Below are 5,058 nucleotides of genomic sequence, written 5' to 3'. Positions count from 1 at the left end.
TCTCTGTCACATAAATAAATAAAATCTTAAAAAAAAAAAAAAATAAATCTTTAAAAAATTTTAGTTTAATTCAAAACTCAGTTCCTCGGTCACACTAAACACGTGTCAAGTGTTCCATGGCTGGTGGCAGCCATAGCAAACCGTGCGGACACACTCTTCCCATCATCACAGAACCTTCCCTTGTGCAGTTCTAGAGATTTCGAGAATCCAGGGGGAAAAATTTCCACCCGAGCCTCAGAAAATCTCTACCATTTTTCATACAGAAATACCTGACCTTCAGTTTAAAAGTTTGCCAGGGGATAGGACAAAATGATGGCATACCAAGAGAAAAACAGCATAGACGTGATCCCAGGGGATCCAGACGCAGGCGTTTCAGGCATGGACTTGACCCGTCGTCACCGTGCTCGAGAAAATAGACACTAAAATGGAAAATGCCGTTGTTGAATTGGAATACATTTTAAAAAGCACAATGCAGGGTGGAGTAACCAATTCGAGACTTACCCTCCCGATGTAAACAAGTATAAAACTTCACGTAACATGTGGGGCGGTTCACTGTCTCGCTCCCCACGCAGGTCGTCTTCCCAGCTGCGGGCCCTGATGACCAACACGAGCCTCGAGCCCACCACCACCCACCTGGCCAGGTGCTCACAGAGGCAGCAGCTGCTCAGAGAACTTTCTGGGAGCTCCCCCTTTGGGCTCCGGGTTGGCAGCTGGACATTCTTCGGAAACTCGGTCATGTCCCTCCCCCCTCCCCGCACCTGTGCTTCAGGTGAGCTGCGGAGGGATGATGCCTGCCCCCACCAGAACCCTCCTTTCCCAGCTCTTCTCCCATCGAGCAAGGTCTGGGTCCTCTAATAAATCCCCAGTCCCCTTCCTTCCCTCCCTCCGTGCCTGCTTCCCCAGCCCCACCCTGTCTGACGCAGCTATGACAAATCCTAGAGACAATTCTAGACTCTGGATAGTATTCTCTTCCTCCAGAGAATATTTTTTCATGTCTGTAGCAGGCAGGGGCACTTCAATGCACTCAGGGATCAGGGGAATTTTAAACCCGGCTTCAGTCCTTATGGGGGTGTCCTTTATTTCCAGTCTACCCTCACTCTTAGGGTCCCAACCACAAGACTGTAACGTTTGCCAGGGCCCCTCCCCCTTGGCAAACCCTCAACTATGTCTTTTAGTTTTCTAGCCCCGTGAGACTCGCGAAGGTTCCACGTAGCATCTCCGTGACTGCTCAGAATCAGCAATCTATTTGAGGGGAAAAGGGGTTTTAAATAGTGGCTCACGTCTTTTGAGTTCCTGCTTCTTCCGTCTTCACGGTGCAAGTTTCCTCTCTGTCAACTCCAAACATGTAAAAAATTTTATCCAGCTCGTCTGATATTTGTTTTTTCCCTGAGGAAGGTTGGTTTGAAATATCCTGACAGGCCGCTGTCAGAAGCATGTCGCCTGAACTGGAGAGTGTGTCGAGCTTCCTGCATGCGCTGAGGGCCTCTGCCCGCCCACTGAGGGTTCCCCCAGGTCTCGTGTCTCCCAGGACCAGCTACCCCGCCCCCAACGCGTGAGCTGAACCACAGGACTGTGTGCTCTGCGGCTGCACCAGCTGGTGGTCAGGTGACCCAACAGATGAGTCAGGGGTCCCTATGCCCTCCCGCTCTAGCCTCCACGCACCCCATCCCCTGTGTCCCCATGCACCCCATCTCCCCTGTCGTCACAAACAGCTTGGGTGTCCCCGCGTCTGGGCACCTCCCAAGCTTGCGGAGCAGTTGTTAGTCTGGATGTCTCTGAGGTGGATTAGCTCTGGCCCTGTTCTGGCACATTCTATTTTTTTAATTCTTTTTTAAAGAAGATTTATTGATTTATTCAGAGACAGAGAGAGAGAGCAGGGGGAGGGGCAGAGGCAGAGGGAGAGAGGAACTCAAGCAGACTCCGTGCTGAGAGTGAGCCCGACGTGGGGCTCGACCTCATGACCCATGAGGCGTGACCTGAGCAGAAGCCAGGAGTTAGACGTTCAACTGACTGTGCCGCCCAGGTGCCCCTTAAATTAATTTATTTGAGAGAGAGAATAAGAGAGAGCATGAGAGGGGAGAGGGAGAAGTAGACTCCCTGTTGAGCAGGGAGCCTGACCTGGGGCTGGATCCTCGGATCCTGAGATCATGACCTGAGCTGAAGGCAGACGCCTAACCTAACAGGTGCCCCTGTTCTTGCACGTTTTAGACTCTGTAATGTGTCTGGAAGCACGCTCCTTCCCAGAACCAGCGGCCACGCACTGGATCTGAGCCTACCTGGGCATCTTGGGGTGGAGAAGATTCAAGCCCACACAGACCGTCTGCATCATCACAACCATTGAAGTGTGTTGGAGGGAGGGTGACTCAAGGTGACCCCTTCCCAGTAGAAGTTGTGGGGTGTCCTCCCCCCTCACCAGGCCCTGGCATGGGGAGGTCAGGTTCCCCTTGTGCCCAGACTCCAGGGTCCCCAGGGTTGGGTGTCAGGTATCTGAGTCAGCACAGGGGAGGAGTGGGTGGGGTCCAGAGCTCAGAAAAGTGTGACACAAGGAGGGTCTGTCATGCCAACCCAATCCCCTGACTGAGGCCCTTCCCCTAATTGTCACAGTCAGAAATCGTATTTTCTGTTTGTGACAATATCTTCCAAGAAGTCTCAAAGGAGCAATGTCTTACTCTCCCCCATCCTGGCACCTCTCTTGCTCACCGAGCAGTCACAGGTGGAGGTCCCCAAGGAAATGGCCCAAGGTCCAGGGTCCTCTCCTGAAGCTTTGGACCAGGTCTGTTTGTGGGTTCAGGAGGATCGTGGTATGTATTGGCTGTTTCCACAAATCAGAAGATGTAGGCTATTCTAGAATAAACCCAGACACCTCAGGATGAGAGAAGGTCGGAGCCTAAGGATGCCCAGACACTTTGTCCTGTGCCGTGTCCCCACCTCTCACACCTGCAGCTCCTACCCTGCACACTTCTCCAAGTTGTGCCCCAAATGGAGACCAAGGCCACTCTGTGAAGTCACACGTCCTACAGCCCTCTTACCCCGCACGCTCCCAGCAGGGCAGCAGCAGCTTGGAAGGGCAGGTCTGGGACCCCTGACACCACCAGATCAGTCCCTTCTATCTGGAGATCAGAAGCAGTGGGCATCTGGACACTCTTTCTGGATTGGGCTGCCCCCAAATCCTTCATCTGTTAGAAGCTCCCCTTCTCCCCAGTGATGACCAGGGAGGTGAAGGCTGAGCTCTTCTCACTGCAGAACTGGCGTAACCTGTCACGGGGGCCCTTCCCCTGCCACCCCCCAGTCATGTTGCCTCATCCCAAGTGCATTCCCACCCCCTCAGAATATGGATGGAGTGGGGTCCCCGTCCACTCAGAATTCTTGGACCACCCTCTCCGAGCAGGAGCGTCTGGGGGTCAGGACTTACCTGAAATGGAATCTTCTCTCTGTTCTGGCTCTTAGCCCAGACCAGGTCCAACACGAAGTCTCCAGAAAGCAAGGCGGAACCCACTAATCTGCAGGGGTCCCTGGGGCCCGCCCACCACTAGAACTGAGAGCGGGGTCCTGGCTCCAGCCCCAGACTTGGCTGTGATGTTTGCAGGTTTCTGGCATCAGTTTGAACTCAGGACCTGTGCGTGGCTCATTCTCAGGTTTCCCTGGGGCCCGGCAAGTCACTCATCTTCAGAATGAGTCCTGACATCTCCACGGTTCCTTTAGCGCCACGAGGCCTCCCCTGTAGTAGCTACTGGATCTTCCCTCCTTACTCACCACCCTTTCCCCGACCTTGAGGCCTGACTGAGGCCTTCCCCTCATCTGAATATTTACCTTTCATATAAAATGAAGGAAAAGTTAGAATCTTCTCTGTGACCCACCGGCTCCCAATATAACATCTCAACCAGACTTCTAATGCATCATTCAGCAACGGAGCTGAATCAGAGCTCGCCGCAGCGCCGCACAGAGCGGGATCACAAATCACGTGCTGTCATCAAGTTCCTTGGCAGTACAAGGAAGCAGGGACACCTGGGCTGCTTAGTCGGTGAAGCGTCTGCCTTCAGCTCGGATCATGATCCCAGGGTCCTGGAATCGAGTTCCGCATCGGGCTCTCTGCTTGGCGGGGAGCCTGCTTCTCCCTCTGCCTGCTGTTCCCCCTGCTTGTTCTCTCTCTCTCTCTCTGACAAATAAAATCTTAAAAAAAAAAAAAAGCACAAGCAAATGTCAACACACGAGAAAATGAGGGGAGGAAGGGGAGGAAGGGGACACAGAGAAGGTTTTCTGGAGGGGGTAAAGGCAGAGTCAGCCCTGGGAGGCAAGGCACCCCGTGTTCTGTGAGAAATACATTGTGTCTCTGGAGTTAACTAAGGCCCCAGGATGAGGAGGTTTTCAGAGGGAGACTAAGGAGAAGCTTGGACGTCCTCTGGCCAGTACCTCCGTCCTTAGGACAGAATATCACGCCGGTCCCTTTCCCCAGCCCTCCTCCGTCCGCATCTGAGGCAGGTCAGGGATCTGCCTCCAGGGGGCGCTCCACCCAGGACGCAAGACCTGGGGACCTCCCCCCCCACCAAGGGTTGGCGCTGTCCGTGGTTCTGGAGCAAAGCCGGGAGAGTTCAGGAAACCCCAACTCTGCCAAGGACCCCAATCCACTCAAGGTTCCGAGCCCTAGGCTAGCAGGGCACCTAGGCTGGGTCCCTCCTGGGAAGGAGGATCCAGAAGAAGGGGTGGGAGCGGCTGGGCTCGTCTCTGTGCTTTTCCCCTCAACCCTCTTGTTGCCTTAACATTCTTTTGAGGTTGTGGTGCCAGCCTGGGGAAGGGACAGGGAAGAACAAGGTCTTCTCTAAGGTTCCAGGTTATGCTCATGCTGCTGGCCTTTGGCCCACTCTCTCTCTCTCTCTCTATATATATATATGATTTATTTATTTATCTAAGAGAGAAAGCATGCGCACACACATGATGGAGGGGGTGCAGAGGGAGAGGGAGAAGCAGACTCCCCGCTGAGCAGGGAGTCAAAATTGAGACTCAATCCCAGGACCCTGGAATCATGATCTAAGCCGAAGGCAGACGCTTAACCAACTGAGC

Source organism: Ursus arctos, unplaced genomic scaffold, assembly GCF_023065955.2.
Source record: "Ursus arctos isolate Adak ecotype North America unplaced genomic scaffold, UrsArc2.0 scaffold_19, whole genome shotgun sequence".
NCBI classification, from domain to species: domain Eukaryota; kingdom Metazoa; phylum Chordata; class Mammalia; order Carnivora; family Ursidae; genus Ursus; species Ursus arctos.
This window is presented reverse-complemented; position numbering follows the sequence as displayed.